Source organism: Peromyscus eremicus, chromosome 13 (assembly GCF_949786415.1).
Source record: "Peromyscus eremicus chromosome 13, PerEre_H2_v1, whole genome shotgun sequence".
NCBI lineage: Eukaryota > Metazoa > Chordata > Mammalia > Rodentia > Cricetidae > Peromyscus > Peromyscus eremicus.
Window position 1 is genome coordinate 56,748,533 of NC_081429.1, and position 19,029 is coordinate 56,767,561.

The window sequence follows — 19,029 nt, forward strand, 5'->3', positions numbered from 1 at the left end:
CAACTTACGGGAAGAAAGAATTTTATCATGGCTTGCAGTTCCAGAGGGATGCAATCTGTCATGCTGGTGAAGACTGGGCACCAAGCAGAGAAGGAACAGTCACAAGGGCAGGAGGCTCTCTGGTCACATGGTGTCCACTTTCAGAAAACAGTCTGTGGATGTAACCAACCATCTTATTAAATAAGAAACACAGAGCCAATGCAGGGATGAAAGCCCAAGAGGTCAGAGCTAAGAGCCTTACCCTTCACTGCTGCAGCTATCCTCTTCAGCCAAGAGACCTACTTCCTGTGTGTTTGTCTTTGTATAGACTTTCTGTTCTGCCTTCTTATTGGTTGTAAACCCAACCACATGACCTCCTCGTCATTGCCTCCAGGTCTTCTGTGGTTGGTATTGAGATTAAAGGCATGTGTCTCCATGCTGGCTGTATCCTTGAACACACAGAGATCTGCCTAGCTCTGCCTCCCAAGAGCTGGGATTAAAGGCGTGCACCACCAATGCCCTGCTCTGCTATGGCTTGCTATTAGCTCTGACCCCCGGGCAACTTTATTTATTAACATACAAATAAAATCACATTTCAGTACAAATAAAATATCACCATAACAGTCTGAACAGGAAGTTGGGGTGTGCTGTAGAGCCTCAAGGCCTGTCCCAGGTGACCTACTTCAATCAGTGAGGCCTCACCTAAAGGTTCCACAATTTCCACCAGTAGCTAGGGGTCACTAGCTAGGGGAAACATGTTCAAACCTGTGAGCCGGTGGGTCCATTTCATACTCAAATCCCATCAAGCCCTACTGCTGTACTGTTTTCTAATTGGTGTCTTGTTGTACTTCTTACCCAAGTTAAATTTCTCCTTATTTATCCATTCATTCTGCCTCTGTATGTTTCTCGCTTATTTTCCTCCCCCAGCCTCCTGGAATGCTCACACTCTTAACTTTTATGGACTTCCTGCATTTGTTCAAAGACTAGATCAACATTCTATCTCTTTAAAAAAGAGAGGACAGTATTGTAGCTAGAGTTTTCCTGTCTGGCCCACAGTCAGGACAAATCTCTCTCACCTGCCAGTCCCACGGCCGCTCAGACCCGACCAAGTAAACACAGAGACTTATATTGGTTACAAACTGTATGGCAGTGACAGGCTTCTTGCTAACTGTTCTTACAGCTTAAATTAATCCATTTCTATAAATCTATACCTTGCCACGTGGCTTGTGGCTTACCAGGATCTTCACATGCGGCTTGTCATGGTGGCGGCTGGCAGTGTCTCTCTGACTCAGCCTTCCACTTCCCAGCTTTATTCTCCTCCTTGTCCCGCCTATACTTCCTGCCTGGCCATGGGCCAATCAGTGATTTATTTATTGACCAATCAGCAACACACTTGACATACAGACCATCCCACAGCACAGTATAGTAGAGAATCTGCAATCTCAGGTGAGAGCTGGCTTTGAACATTTACCTAGGGTCTTGGACCTATGATTTTGAACACGTCATCTACTCATAGTTCATTTATCTCTGAAATGAGGGTAGGAAACATGGTCCTACAAAAAATTTTCACCTGTCCCTTTTCTCTTGTTGACTCAAGCCCCTTTGTCTGCAACACAATCAGTGCCTTTCTGTTTTTCCTCTGTCTCTGTCCTGGTTGTGGCTCCTATGAACCTGGAGCTCTGTAGCAGCTTTAGGAGATGAGTAGTAACAGTTGTACTCAGCAGCCACCAGGTGACTGTTGTTTAGTGGTTTGTGTTGTTAAACTGATTGACTTGCAACCATGGTAACCACTCTGTGATGAGGTATCCTTTCTGTAGTTGTGACATTCCCAGAGAGGCATTGTTCCGCTTCATGACAAGTCTGCCTGGATGACTGCCATGATCTTTCTTTGAGTTTAGTTTGAGGAAAATGCCGGGAGTGAAGAGAACAAAGGGGCCTTTGCTTTTGCTCTTCAAACACGAATTATTTTCTGGGACAATTATGGTCTGAGTGCTGCTCTTAGAGAGATTAAAGCTCGCAGTAGCCCTTCTGGATCAGCCATCAGCTCTCTCTGAGAGGAGGGAGGTAAGCTGCTAAAACCTCACTGCGGCAGGCCTCTAAGCGCCTTCCAAGAAAGGGTGGGACACAACAGCTTGATTTAAGTCAGAGCATCTAAAACAGAGACCATTTAGGCTGCAGGGAACACCATAAAAGCGCATGCATTATTGTGGGTGTAAAACTTTTATCTTTATCAGGGTTGTTCTGTAACAGTTAACGGTTCTTTCATAGAAATATATTTTTTTTCTTCTTATAGTTGGCTGAGTGGAATATTGATTGTTCTATATCCCATTTCCTTAAAGACATTCTGGAGGCTTTTAATATATGTCTCCTAATAAAAAGTTTACCATCTACCAGTGTCTGCTTTATGTTGCGTCCAGGTGTCCCAGAGGTGTGACTAAGCATCTACTTTATCACTCGCCTCTGGCTACCTCCCCTCTTTGCTAGCCGTTTATGAAAGGCAGAAGGGCACAGTATTAGTGTCCTCTGGAGGAATGGAGCCAACGGAAAATGTATCATCATAAGAGAGGGCTTATTAGATTGGCTCACAGAATCTGAGGCTGTAGAGTCCTCCAGTTGCTGTGTGCAGGCGGAGGACCGGGAAAATCAGTGACTGCGGATTCTAACGAGCTGAGCATCAAATGAGGAGCCAATGGCGCAGCTCCCTTGTAAGCATGAGAGCCTCCTGGAACCTGTCTGGTGCAGGTCCATATCTCAAATCCAAAGATCCTCAAAGCTGTCCACAGATGACAGCAGCAGAAAAACATCCCTGCTCTAAAACAGTCATTCCTAAGTAACATCTGGCTTCCCCCTTCATCCCTTTTCATTCCACCCTGGTCCCTCAGGCTCATGTTACCCACATTTAGAGTGCATCTCTTCCACTCAGTTTCCTGACCCACACTCCCCACTCTGCAAACAACCTCCCAGACACACCTAAAATGAAAGCTTCTTTAAATCCCTGGGGTTCCTCAGCTCCACCAACTTGACAACCACGATGAATCATAATAGGCTCCATGATGGTGAAGGACAAGGTTGGCTCTCAGCTTACCACTTAACAAGGATAGGAGCTTTGATTCTGCTTCTGTGATAAATTACCTAAGAGAGAAGGGTTATTTTGACTTATCACTCTAGAAGGATCACAGGCCATCCTGGAGTGGAAGGCAAGGCAGGCAGAAAATGCGACCAGCCCTCCATAGTCCTTCAGCAGTTGGAAAGTAGAGAAAAAAAACACCCCATCACAAAAACCAAAACAGAAAAAAAAGAAAGAAAGAAACAAAAAATGCTTGGCAAACTTGAACAATATTATTTTAAAAAGTATTTTCATTACTACAGAGTGCGTGTGTTTGAGGTCCAAGCCCTGACATCAGGGGAGGAAGTCGGCACAGGAGGCTGTGAGGTTGAAGAAACTTCAAGGAGTCACAGGCAGGAGAGACACACTTACTCACAGGCACAGTGTGCGCTGCTTCCTGACTGCAGACACGGTGTGAGCAGCTGCCTCAGGCTCCTGCAGACACAGTGTGAGCAGCCACCTCAGGTTCCTGCAGACACAGTGTGAAGATCTGACTCAGGCTCCTGCAGACACAGTGTGAACCCCTGCCGCCTCAGGCTCCTGCAGACACAGTGTGAACCCCTGCCGCCTCAGGCTCCTGCAGACACAGTGTGAACCCCTGCCGCCTCAGGCTCCTGCAGACACAGTGTGAGCAGCTGCTTCCTGACTGCAGACACAGTGTGAACCCCTGCCGCCTCAGGCTCCTGCAGACACAGTGTGAACCCCTGCCGCCTCAGGCTCTCACCACCACAATGTCCTGCTGTGGTGACTACATCCCTTCACACAGTGAGCTGAACGCCCTCTCTCCTCTAAGCTGTTGGTTTAGGGAACTTTATCACAGCAATGAGAGACATAGCTAAGGTACCAGCCACCTTAAATCCTACTGCTCAGTATAAAACTCCGTTATAATGTGTGCTAAGAGAAGATAAAAATTCTCAATTTCAAATTCAAAAGTTGGCCCTCAAACGTATTTTCTTAATTATGTGTTCATGGATTAAAGCCAGGAAAAAATACTTATATTCCAGTTACCATATACTGAAAGTCTAAATATTTTCTCTGGATCAAATCATTTGTTGTAATTTCTATAAAATGACTCTTCTAAATTATTTTCTTAGCATCAGTGTTGAGAATATGTCTTTGAATAAATGAATTCATTGGCGTTTAAATTTTTTGAACACCAGGAAGCTATCATTCCAAAGAATTTCAGAAGCTACCAGTATGTTCCAAAGCTAAGCTTTCATAATTAGAAAACTAAAAGCACCCATATTCAACTGATAGCCCGATTCTCACTTTCAGTGATTTCCTGTGCCACTGACATATCCCAGGTTAAATCTGGTAATGGTTCAAAGGCTGCAGCCTCCGTCAAAGCCAGTCCACTGTTCCAGAGTTCAATGGCACATGAGGTTATTTTGTCACAATGTGAAGGGTACTGCTAGCCCCTTGCACACTCAGTTGCTAACAATACTCAGGGGAGGTTAGATCACAAGTCCATGCGGATTCTGCAGGGAGATTATAATTTTTGCTCTACTAAAGATTAGGAGCCAATAGTTTCAGACTTTGGCTTATTTTACCATGACGAAGAACAGGTTTCAGGGTCAGATGACACGGGAGTACTGGCTCTGCTGTTCACTCAGTTGGTCTTTGGGTCTCGGCTCCCATTTTCATATTATTCAGTGTAACAATCCTGCTTCCCTGGGAGTTCTTATGCGAACAAAAGCCTGGTGTACCTCTCAGACAGGCAGTCTGAAGAATCCATCTAGTAAAAGCAGTTCACCACTCCCTTGACTCAGACAAGTTTTCAAGGCCAAGAAAATCAACAGATCCAGACCTTCATATTCACTTTAAGAACACCCCCAAATCTTCCTAGACCACCAAGGTTGTGCATATTCAAAATCCACCAAGGACAGGAAAATGTGTGACTTTAAAGGGCAGTGGTGGCGTGCTGGAGGGGTGGCTCAATGGTTAAGGGCATCTACGGATCATGCACAGGACCTAGCTTTGATTCTTAGCTCACATGGTAGATCTTAACAACCTACGACTCCAGCCCCAGGGAGCTCCCACACACATTCAAATACCTGCAGTAAATCAAGCACAAAATACATGCAAATAATAGTAATAATAAAATAAAATGCAGTGTCATTTTGTTAGAAACTAAAGGCCACGATGGCCAGTTTATGTTTAGAAAACATGGTGTTGGTATGGATATTCAGTATGAGTTAACTGAAACATGGCAGACACTGGACATGGGAACCACGAGTCTGGAGAAAATGGCTTCCTCAGGATGTCTGAGATCCTAAAGTAAACAGTGATGTAATCTCTTATATAGCTCTTTCTGCCAGAGCTCCACTCTTATATGATTCTGTGTAAACGGGATCTTGAGGTAAGAGGTGTAATCCTTTGCCTCTGCCTTTCCCAGCATGCTGTTGTGCATCTGACTGTCTGTAAGCCTGAATGCCTGCCTCTATGTGGCCTGTGTGTGGTCTGCAGGAGTATCCTCGCCTGCCTGTGTGCACCAGTATATGCCCACCTAATTTCCTCCTCTGTAGGCGGTCCCAGATCCCTTTCCATGGGATGGTGCTGCTCATTTTCAAAGTCAGTTTTCTCACCACAGTTAAGTTAACCTGAATAATCCCTCACCGGAGGGTCAGGAGACGAACGTAATCTGGATAGTTCCTTGCACCCATGCCCAGACACTTTTCGTAGGTCCTGATTAGACATTGATTCTAGGTCCTGGAAAGTTGAAAATTATATAAATCAGCACAGCTGGTAAATGGGGCTTTGTATTGAAAGAAGGACAGAAATGGTGGAGTTAATGATAAAAAAACATTTCAGGGACAGCTTTGTTTTTGTTTAGCAATTAAATTTCAGCTAATGATTCAGACACAGGCATACTTGGGTCTGATCTTTGACAAAATTGCCTAAGTGCTAAAGACCTACTATGGGCTTTGGAAACCTTCATGCTGTTCACCTTAAAGCACCCAGTGAATGCTAGCCTCACACTGTGGTAAGTTAGTCTTAGTCACTGAAATACTCCTGACTCAACTACAACAGTGATAAGACAGATAATTATAATGAGTATCTTAGTATTTACTGCCCACCTTTATGTTATAGACACCATTTACACATTAAGAAAATAGCAGTGAAGAAAATAAGCCCTCAGTCTCAAGGACATTCCCATCAAGGAGAGCAGAGCAGCGACAGAAGAGAAAAAGGTAGCAGTCTACAACAAGCCATAGGAAGGCAAGGGCTGTCTACCAAAGTAGAGAGGTATACCACTGAAAGGACATGGGGTGTAGCTCAGGGGTGAAGACAGAAAATGGTGTTTGTTAAGTGTCTACTGTCCTCGATCATCTGTTCACGTGCTTTTGCTAATTTTCAGAATCCATGAAGTTGGTTTGTACTATCCTTGCATTTATATATGCCCAAACTAAAGTCCATGGTGACCCACCCGGAATCTCAACGCACCACTGTTCTTACTGGAATTAAACCCAGGGCTCGGCTGCCTTTGCTCCACTTTGCAGGTTTTACTTTCTTCGACATGGTTTTTCCTTTTAAAATGATGGGATGCATGATTGTATTTCCACAGTACTGTTTTCATTCACTCTTTCTTTTCTCATCATTCTGTGTCCCCCCTGCTGGTCCAGTTCCCCCAACAGCTGCTCTTCTACGGTCCTGTTTCAAGTGTTCCATTACCCTATTTATTCATTCCACAGCTCCATTCTGGAGCATCACTTCTTTTCCTTTCACAATTTTTTATCTAGTTACCACACACACAAACACACACACACACAGAAAATCTTGATTCATCAGATGAGAGAAAAATGTGGTTATTTGTCTTTCTAAGCGTAGCTTATTTTGTTTAACACAGTCATTTCATTTCCAACCATTTTGCTGCAAATGCCGTGATTTAACTTTTCTTACTGGCTGAATAACACTCCACTGTGTATATGCACCTCATGATTTCCTTTCCTGTGCGTAGCCATTTAAGATGGTTTAACACTTTGGTTGGCATGTGCCACATCCTGCCCAGCTTTGTCCTGGAAACCTGAGTGGGGCAGAGGGGGAATGAAATAAAGACAGACACACAGACCCACATTCAGAAAATGTGGCATCAGGTGGGCTGTGCTCTCGACTGGAGCAGTACGAACTTTGCGATCATCTAGACCCCAGTGTGTTTATTAAGTACAGTGTATGGAGCAGGAGTTAGCTGGTCTCAGTAAAATGTCTCTGCAGTGAGCAGTCTCAGGTTACATTCCATTACAGGAGGAAACACAACGCTAGTTTTTGCACACATGAGTCCAGGTTCATAAACCCTCATATTTGGACCAGAGAAAGGCTCACATGGGAAGACTTTGACTCTCCCATGGGCCTGAGGCATTGGGTCCTTGACATACATGGCCATGTATGTTAACAATACTAAGGACTTTATCTGCTCTTTTTCACATTCATTCAAGGCTTCCTCAGCTCCCACAGGAAAGAACACTGTCGCAATAAGTGTGAGCTGGCAAACACCTCCTTAGGTGAGGTGAGAGCCCTTTGTGCATATACCCAGGAGCACTACTGCCGGGTCACGAGACAGTTCTACTTTTAGGTTTTGAGGTATCTCTATACTGACTTGCACAGTGCCTGTCTAATTTACAGCCCCTCTAGTAGTCAATAAGGGTTTCTCTTGCTGAGTATCCTCACCACCATTTATTATTTTCTTGATGGCAACCATTCTGAGTGGGGTGAAATAGATTCTCACTGTATGCATGCATGTATATGTGTAGTGTGTGTGTGTATATACAGGTGTAAATGCAAGTGTTTGTTCAGGCACTTGAAGTCAGACGACCTATGAGTACATGCTACCAGCTACCACAATTTTTTTTTAAATCTTGGTTCTTGGAATCCCATTCAGGTCCTTCCTGCTTGTAGCGCAAACACTGTACTGATGGAGCCACCCTTCTCCCCCACTCCTGAATGCAGTTTTTTCATTTTCATTTTTCTGATAGATAAGGGCGTTGATCACATTTACGAGGCTTTATTGGCCACTTGCGTTCTTTTTCAGAGCTGGCTGTTTAACTCGTTTTTCTGTCTATCGATAGAAAGGTTTGTGTGTTGGATGTTTAGAACAATTCTTTGTACAGTCTAGACATTAACCCCTGTCTGCCTGTCTGACGTTTGGCTCGCTAAGATCTTTTTCTTTTTCATCCTGTGTACTGTCTCTTTTTACCATGGCGATTGTTCAGTTTCGGTGTAGCTTCTGCTTCTGTGTAGCTAAGTTATCAATTCCTAGGGTTATTTCCTGTGCAAACTGGAGTCCTTTTCAGAAATCTCTCACCACGCCTATATAATATCCTCAGATATTTGCCTCTAGCAATGTCTGCCTTTCAGGTCTTAGAATAAGGTCTTTGATCCACTTTGAATTGATTTGGGGGCAGGATAATTGAGATATGGGTCTAGTTGTGTTTTGAAATCTAGTTTTTACAGCACCACCTTTGGGAAAGGCTGTTTTCCCCTCCCCCAGGGTGTGTTTTAAACACGTCTATCAGAAGCTGGGTAGTGTGGCTGTGTGGGTTTGCTTCTAGTTCCTCCTCTCCATTCCATTAGTCCACATGTCTGTCTCGTGCCAGAAACATGCTGTTTTTGTTACTCTGGCTCTGCGGTCAGGCATATCTGAATTTCCAGAGTTGCCTTTTCTGTTACAGGCTGTTTTGACTACTCAAGGTCTTTTATGTTTTCTTATGGATTTTAGGAGTGTTTTTTTTTTTCCTCTCCTCAGGATTTCAAAGGAGCTTCATTAGGATTTTGAAGGAAATTGCATTGAGTCTGTAGATTGCTTTTGATAACATAGCTATTTTCATGACATTGTTTCTGTCCACAAGCATGGGAGATATTTCCTTCTTTACAGTCTTCTTAAGTTTCTTCTGTTAGTATCTTTTTTGTTATTGTTCTTGTTAAGTCTTTTATCTCCTTCTTTAGGTTTATTCCTAGGAATTTTACTTTATTTTTTGAAGCTTCTATGAATGGGATTTATTTATTTATTTTTCTTTCTAGGAAAATGTATTGTTGGAATGTGGGAAAGCTACTGATTTTGTATATTTTAGATCCTGTTACTTTGCTGAAAGCATTTATCAAAACAAAAAGTGTTCTAGTGAAGGCACCCAAGTGTATTAGGTGTAGGAATATGTCCTCTTCAGGATTAGTTGATTTATTTCTTTCCCATTTCCTTCTTTTGTTCTGTTACTCTAGCTGAGACTCAGCCACTGTGTTGAATAACAATGGAGAGTGAGGGAGCACCCTGCCTTTTCCCAGATTTTGGAGAAAATGCTCTGGGTTTTTCCCCATTTAGTACAATGTTGACTATAGCTTTGTTGTATTTAGTCTTTATTACACTGCGATATGCTCCTTTTACTTCTAATTCTTCAAGACTTTTACGATAAAAGAATGTTGATCTTTGCCAAATGTCTTACTGCATATACTGAGATTTCTATCCCTTTCTGTATGAATATTGTATTGAATTACATTAATTAATGTGCACGTAAATTAAAAAGTTATTTATTTACTCTCTCTCTCTCTCTCTCTCTCTCTCTTTCTCTCTCTCTCTCTGTGCATGTGTGTGCTGTCTGTCTTCTGTTGCCAGGCATATGCTACAGTGGGTCTGTGATGATCATAACAGCTTTTTGAGAATCAATTCTTTCCTCTCCTTGTGGATTCTGAGAATTAAAGTCAGGTTTTCAGGCTTGTGTAGCAAGCACTTATACCCATGGAGCTTGTGTGGCAAGCATTTATATCCAAGGAGCCATCTTACTGGCCCAATATGTGTTTACTGATCCAAGCATCCCTGGAACAAAACCAATGTGTTCCTGATGTATGTTCTTCTTAAGGTGTTCTTAAAGTCTCTTTGAAAATATTTAATTGAGAATAATTGTGTCTATGTTCATCAGGGATATTGGACTGACCTGGATATCTAATGAATGAGTATTTTTATGAGCATTTTTCAATATATAAACTATATTCCCATATACACGTTGTTACTTACTATCTATAATAATCCTAATGAAATAGCATCATCAATTTTGATTTTAAAGAGAACTGAGACTTTAAGAGATTAGATTTCCCCATGTTAGAAACTGGCACGTCCATAAGACTGACTTTATAATACTTGCTCTGTATATGAGCCAGAGGACAAACCAGAGGTGATACAACTTGATATTTAGGGAAGTAGACCCCAAAGCCCAAATCCAGCACTGGAATCTCAGTTCTTCTACTTAGGGGCTATTTAACCTTGAGATCTCAAAAACTGAACCTAAGCTTTGCCTGTGTAAAATGCGGGGAATGATGGTCTCCTAATTATTACAGGATTAAAGGAGTCAACACCTCTAATATATTTACAACTTTCTGGCATAGTCAGTGCTATACAAAAGCTACATATTCATATAACACCAGGAAGATGACAGCAGCTATATTTAAAAATCAAATGTGCTTTCTTGTAATCAAGTGTTCAGTGATGTGGTTTTCACAATACTTACATTAGAAATTGTTCTGGTCAGTTTGCAGTCTGAAGCTGATCTTTGGGTAGTGTTTGTCAGCTTAGTGGCCTTACCACAGTCCAGGTGGATTTGTCATTACAGGGCCCCATCATCTTCTTGGAGACCTCAATGGTCACTGCCAAGAATAATCATTTTGTTATAACAAAAATAACCTTAAATTTATATCAATATACAAAAATACCTTAAATAAGAGTAGAACATATATACAGTATGATGTAACAAAAATAATCTTAAATTTGTACCAATATACAATGACATTTTAAATGTCTTATACAGCAGATCTCTGAAAAGTTAGAAGGCCACAATCTATTAAGTACATCCTGGGTATACAAACTTAGTTCCTAATTACCTGCTTCAGACTCAAACCCCCAAAATATACAGGAAGACAGATTAAGTTTATTTCTAGAATTAGTTAGTACTCTGTATGGCTACTAATATCCTGACAGAAAATTATACATATACAATAATCTTATAAATTTTGAGATAATATTTATATCTTAAGAAAAAATTTAAATAATCAAAATAAAAACAAAGGACTATGAGATTAGTGGCAATAGAACAGTCCCTTAATTTTGGATTTCTTCTGTCCCATAGCAGGTGGCTCTTCTGACATGAGATAGATATTTTGGATTTTCCTTTAACAAGCATGCATGGGGTTAAGAGAAGGAGAGAGCCATGCTCCAACTCCAAAGCCAGCTTTGACTTAATTGGACCACTAAAAGACTATTTGCCTTGTATGTTTGTAGAGAACAGTTAAAAAAAAAAGAGAGAATTTGGGAAGATTTATGAGATTCTACCCTGTTGGAAGTGTGCTATAACATTAGGTCAATTTACTCTTTTTTTTCCGAGTATCTTTTTTAAAAAAATTTTATAATTTAATTTAATTTTACATATCAGCCACAGATTCCCTTGTTCTCCCCCCCCCACCTTCCCCCCAGGCCATCCCCCATTCCCATCTCCTCCAGGGTAAAGACTCCCCTGGGGATTGAGTTCAACCTGGTAGATTCAGTCCAGGCAGGTTTTCTTGGGATATTTCCTCTTGATGATTTGTCCTTCTTCTTCTGATGTCTCATTTAGCCAGTTGTCTTCAGATTCCTTAGTTGGATGATTTTATTCTCCTAGGAAGACAAAAACAAAACCCTGATCAAAGGAAACGAAGAGGAGATTTTATTAATTACCTAGGATATAAGATAGGTTTGCAGAATATTCAGCCACAGAAAGAACAAATCAGGAAAGATCAATTATGAACTCTTAATGATGTTCAAAAATTGCTGGGAGATATTAGTTCCCACAATTGTATTACCAATTCAAGAACTAAGTAATTTATTTCAAATCTTACAAGGTGGTGAGGACTTAAATAGTCCAAGAAAATTATCAACTGAGGCTGAGAAAGAATTTGGCTGTGATAGAAAAAAAATTACAGGATACACATGTGGAACACTTGGATCCAGAGCTTGATTACATCCTAGTCATACTATCTTCTACTCATTCTTTTGCAGGAATTCTTATGCAGAGAGAAGATAATATCTTAGAATGGATATTTTTACCACACAAACAGAGTAAAAAATTAAGGCCTATGTAAAAAAGTTTTCTGAATTGATTCTGAAAGAAAAAAAAAATGAGACTTCATGAGTTAATAGGGATAGACCCAGCAGAAATTATAGTACTTTTTACTAATACTCAAATTGCCTCATTATGGACAGATAATGAGTATTGGCAAAGAGCTTTGCAGAGATATATTGGTGTAAATATTAAGGCCACTCCACATAGTTAAAAGGAGATTTATTTAATGGCGTAACTTACAAATTAAGGGATAGGTAGGTCACGGAGTCTGGGGAAGGTGTGTCACAGTCCAGCAGTGTTCTCTGGAGCTCTGCTTGATCCACCTCCACCATCCAGGGTCCCAGAACCGCGAGAGCGCCCGCCGATCCAGATCTCGGGTCCCCAGGCACCTCCCTTGGCCCCGCCTTGTAGGCGTGACAGTTGCCGAAGTCTCAATGGGGATTGGAACTTCCAGATCAAAGCTGGAATGGCTACCCACTACATCTCCCCCTTTTTGTCTAAATAAGAAAGTTCTAACCTAATATAAGACTATATACAAAAGAATGGTTATCAAATATTGTCCAGGAATAATGAGGGATAATGACCTAGATAAGATGGAACTACAACCAATGCAAACAATATCAAGCAAGAAACACATACTAAAATCCAGAGAAGTATAGAGCATAGGTAAATGGCATGTTACAAAGATCATTCCAAAAGGTGTCCTATCCTAAAGAACCTGAATCTAATACTTAATATGTTCTATCTACTAAGTTGTAACTATAACTGCTAGTCTTCAATCCCATCAAAGACTTGAGAAGGAATATAATGGTACCTGAGAAATGGTAGATGGATGCAAGCAACTTTTGGGAATCTTTTTTTTTTTTTTTTCTTTTTTTTTTAAAGATTTATTTATTTATTATGTACACAGAAGAGGGCGCCAGATCTCATTACAGATGGTTGTGAGCCACCATGTGGTTGCTGGGAATTGAACTCAGGACCTCTAGAAGAGCAGTCGGTGCTCTTAACCTCTGAGCCATCTCTCCAGCCCCAACTTTTGGGAATCTTGCGAGAGTAGACCGAGACAGCTGGCAGCCTGGACAGTCACCTAATGTTTCTAAGCATTGTTGGTGCATTCAAATTGGCTACAGGCCTAAAGTATCTGACAGACCATTTTCAGAAGCAGGAATTCTGAAAGACCATCTTACCCTGTCTTGGCAGAGTACAGTGGTCGCTTTCCTTGTGTCCCGCTTGTCCAGAAAGGATAGCATTGCATTTGTACTGTCAGCTGTCGAGGCAAGGGCAGTTCTTTGCCCAGTGGCCATTTTGTGCCAAGAAGACAAACTTCCAAATGGAAATGTCTTAGAAGCCCAACATTCTCTTGGGATCAAATTGGTGCAGCCAGGAGCAATTGTGTCTCACGTCAACAGAATTCTAAGTTATTTAAATATCATATTCTCTAGGTCTATGAAGTGTTTGAAGATTACCTGTCCATCTGACCTATGCATCTGTAAATCTGGATAACCTAACTAACGTAACTATAGAGATGACAAGCATAGGTGACTATAAATCTATAAGTCTTATCTATCGAAATAACCTAAGGACTAAGGCTTCACATAAACAAGGTAAACAGTCTATAAGCAAGTGTATGGTAAAGAACGATGACTTCAAAGTTGTGACAATACACAAGATATTTGTAACAGAGGTAGGAATATATAGTGCGATATGCAATATGACAATAATCTTAAATATATATCAATATACCAAATATCCTAAGCAGAAGTAGAACATACATAAAGTATGACAGATATAAATTTACATTTGTATCAATATACAAATATTTCAAATAAGAGTAGAAATATATGTACATTATTAACAAATATAGTTCTGTATTTGTATCAATATACAAATTATCTTAAACAGGAATATAAAAATAGTTTACATTTGTATCAACATATAAGAATTCATAACAGTGCAAATTACAGTACAAATTATCTAAGGCTGCTATTTTACTAAATTTGTATACTAGTATATACAATAATCTACCATAATATCTTATACCTATCCATTCCATTTCTTCTTTTCCCTTTTTTTTTTTTTAGAATACTGAGTCTAATATTTTCTTCCATCCCCAACCCTATAACCATCATCCATAACCCTGAGAATTATGAAACCTAAGGGAGAAGGGGTGTCGTTTTCTTAGAATTGCTAAGAAAGCTCAGATAGTTAAATCTCAGTTAGACTAACTGTAGGTTCTGCAGCAAGTCTTAGAGTAATGGGTAAGATTGTCTGAAATTCTGGCAAGAAGTGTAGTATGATGATGATTACCATGGTATCATTCTGGATTGGGTAGAGTTGCTGTTGTTGGGGCCCCATCTTCCTTCTGGAGACTTCCGAGATTGCTATTGGAAAAAACTTATTTGTTATCAAAATGGAAGGTTTGGATTTAAAGAGGACATAGCATGTAAGAAAGGATTCTAAGAAATCAAGAGTAAGCATGGAGAGAATTAGAATCTAGAAGACAATGGTCCCTTTTTATTGGTTTCCTTCTGTCCCACACCAGAGGGCTCTTCTGATATGGGACTGAAGAATCTCTCAAACTTTTCTTTTAGCAATATGCTTGAGTTTAGAGAAGGAGTGAGGCAATTCCATCTCCAAAGCCAGCTTGGTTTATAATTGAATTGGAACCACCACTTTTCTAGATTGATAGAGAGATAGATGTTAGACAGTGAGATTTTACTGTGTGTAGATTGGTACCAATAGATTCTTTCTTTCTGCTGTAAACATCTGGATATCCAAGGCCTTATGATTTTTGGAAGATGGGTATTTCCATTATCCTGGAAAGACAAAAACAGAACCCTAGCCCAACCTTTGATTGTTAAATTTTTCTTACAGCTTGTAGAGATGTCACATTGGTGGATGATGTTTTACTTCTCCTCATCAAGGGGTTTTTCCTGTTCGAATCGAATTTTTATTAATTTTGTTGGTATCCATAGCTTTTCTCCTCCTGCAGAAACAAAGGCAAAACCCCTTCCCCAATGTAGAACATATCCAGGTTTCCATTCTGAGGTCAGCACATCCTTGAAATAAACCAGTTGGTTTAGCTCAGGAGTTTTGTCTGTTGTCCAATGTCTCTCCGCAGCTGTTGTTCCTTTCTCATCAGCATTGAGAAAATTCAAGGTTAATAAAGCACTATGCAATCTATTTCTAGGAGTCATTGTTACCTGTTGCTGTTTATTTATCATATCCTTTAAAGTTCGATTGGATCTTTCTATGACTGCTTGGCCTGTGGGATTGTGTGGTATACCTGTAACATGCTTTATATTGTAATAAGCAAAGAATTGTCTCATTTTATTGGAGACATATGCTGGGGCATTGTCTGTCTTAATTTGTACAGGTATTCCCATGATGGCCATAACTTCTAATAGGTGTGTAACCACAGAATCAGCCTTTTCAGAACTCATAGGAGTTGCCCATTGAAATCCTGAATAGGTGTCAATGGTATGATGTACATACTTTAATCTTCCAAATTCTGCAAAATGAAACACATCCATCTGCCAAATTTTATTTCTTTGTATACCTTTTGGATTACTCCCTGCAGGTAATGGAATTTGGTTATAGATGGAACAAGTAGGACATTTTTTCACAATATCCTTAGCCTGTTGCCAAGTAATGGAGAAATCCTTCTTCAAACCTTTGCTATTTACATGGTATTTCTTATGAAATTCTGAGGCTTCTAGCACATTACCTACTAGTAACTGATCAATCTCATCATTACCTTGTGCTAGAGGTCCTGGCAAACCTGTATGGGATCTGATATATGTTATATATATAGGATGTTCCCTTTTTCTGATGATTTCCTGCAATTGTTTGAATAATGACATTAATTCTGTATTATCAGGAATAAATTCAGCAGTTTCAATATGTAAAACAACTCCCTCTGCATATTGAGAGTCAGTGACTATATTGAGGGGTTCTGTGAAGTCCATCAGTACCATAAGAATGGCATACAGTTCTGTCTTTTGTACAGAGCTGTGTGGACTTTGTACCACTTTACTTAAGTCTCCGGATTTATATCCTGCTTTCCCTGACTTATTTGCATCAGTATAGAATGTGAGGACTCCAGAAATTGGCTTTTGTCGTACAATGTCAGGAAGGACCCATTCAGTCTTCTTTATGAATTCTATTCTCTTGCTTTTGGGGTAGTGGTTGTTAATCTCTCCCAAAAAGTTACTGCAGGCTCTCTGCCAGTATTCATTATCTTTCCATAGTGATGAAATTTCCTCATTAGTTAAAGGTACTACAATTTCTGCTGGGTCCATTCCTGTCAACTGGCGAAGTCTTAGTTTACCTTTTTGAATCAAATCAGAGATCTTTTCTATATAAGTCTTTAATTTCTTATTTGGTTTATGTGGTAGGAATATCCATTCCAATATAATATCTTCCCTCTGCATCAAAATACCTGTTGGAGAATGTCTGGAGGGGAATATGACAAGAATGCATTTAAGTTCTGGATCCACACGATCCACATGTGCTTTTCGAATTGTCTTTTCTACTAGAGCCCATTCCTTCTCAGCTTCGGCTGATAATTCTCTTGGACTATTTAATTCTTTGTCCCCTTCTAGAGTATTAGCCAAATTTTGTAGTCCATCTTTGGGTATTCCCATGATACCCAGTAAGTTGGAAATGCTTCCCAATAACTTTTAAAAATCATTGAGAGTCTTCAATTGATCTCTCCTTAGCTGTACCTTTTGAGGTCTAATTTTTTGTAGCTCTATCTTATATCCTAAGTAGTTAATAGAATCTCCTCTTTGTATTTTTTCAGGAGCAATTTGCAGTCCCCAGTGAGGCAAAACTTTTTTTACTTCTTCAAACATGCTTTCTAATGTATCTAACTTTGGATCAGCTAATAGGATATCATCCATATAGTGATAAATTATGGATTGTGGAAACTTTACACGAATTATCTCCAATGGTTTCTGCACAAAGTATTGGCACAAAGTAGGGCTGTTTAACATTCCCTGTGGGAGGACCTTCCATTGATATCTCTTGACTGGCTGAGAATTGTTATAATTAGGTACTGTGAAGGCAAATTTTTCTCTATCATTTTCTTGTAAGGGTATGGTAAAGAAACAGTCTTTTAAGTCAATAACTATTATAGGCCATTCTTTAGGTAGCAGAGAGGGCAAGGGCATCCCAGTCTGTAGGGAGCCCATTGGCTGAATTACTTTATTAATAGCTCTCAGATCTGTCAGCATTCTCCAATTACCAGACTTTTTTTTAATAACAAATACAGGAGAATTCCAAGGGCTGGTAGATTCTTCAATGTGTTGAGCATTTAACTGCTCTTGAACCAGCTGTTCTAAAGCTTGTAGCTTGTCTTTTGTCAAAGGCCATTGTCCAACCCAGACAGGTTTATTAGTTAGCCATTTTAAAGGTAAGGCAGTTGGTACTTCTGAGAGTTCAACAGCAGTTGTGCTCAGTTTGTGAATAGCCTGAATGGTTGGTGACTGATTTTTATAGCATGTGATGATATTATTCCCAGAAACATGCATTGGTCTGTATTCTTTTTCTGAAAGTGCAGGAATTTTAATCTGGGTACTCCACTGTTGTAACAGATCTCGGCCCCAAAGATTTACTGCTACATTTGCTACATATGGCTTCAGCCTTCCTCTCTGTCCTTCTGGCCCTATGCATTCAACCCATCTCAAACTCTGTTTTATCTGAGATAGGGTGCCAATCCCTAAAAGTTGGACATCTACCTCTTGAAGAGGCCAATTTGGATGCCATGATTTTGGTGTAATTATAGTCACATCTGCACCTGTGTCTACCAGGCCCTCCATAACCAGGCCATTAATTCGAATTCTAAGCTTTGGTCTTTGATTATTTATGGAAGTCTGCCAAAATATTTGTTTTATAGTGTTCTTTGTAAACTGTGATCCACCAATCAGAGCTGTTTTATCATCCATTGCAGTATCGGTTTTTACATTAGGCATTGGTTTATTCAGTTGTCTTGGAGAGGAATTTCTTCCACAGTGGCTGGGAATGTTCATGCTACATTTGATTTGGGGGCCTGCAAGAGGTCCCCTGAAGCATTTCCCACCAGTAAAGGGTTACCTCGTATATCTATTTTTGATCTGCACTCATTGGTCCAATGTCGGCTTTGCTACAGCTTCTACATAATCCGGGAGGTGGTTGGGGTCTCCTGTTTAGGCTATTCCTAAAAGGAGTATTACTTCTAGGAGTACCCCACGTACAGTTTTTAGTTATATGACCTGGTGTACCACATTTAAAACATTTGGTAACACGGGGCCTTCTTTCACCTCTGGGATTTGTCTCTCCTATTCAAGCCTCATTACTGTAGTTGCAAGACTCAACACCATTGGTATATTGAATCTATTCTTCCAAAGGAGCTGATCTGATCTTTAATGGTGTAAGAATTCTTCTGCATTCTGCATTAGCATTGTCGAACGCCAAGGACTCAATTAATACTTTTCTTAATTCTTTATCTGATATAGCTCTTGTTATAGCTGTGTTCAGTCTTTGTAAAAAAATCAGTGAAGGGTTCGTGCAGTCCCTGAAATATCTTTGTATATATCTCAGTTGGTTTTCCAGGTTCTGGAATTTTTTTCCCAAGCATTTAGAGCTGCTGCATGGCATAGGGATATTGTATGCTCATCATAAATGGCTTGTACATTCCTGTCAGCGAAACATCCCTCACCAAGTATTTGATCTTGGGAGATCACAAAACCTCTGAGTTTACCTTGTTGTTCTAAATTTTTTGCCTCTTCTCTCAACCAGCTTTTCCACTGTAGCTGCTGACTATATTCTAGAACAGCTGAAATTAACTGATGCCAGTCATCTGGGATGATTCTATGTGAGGTAGACCAC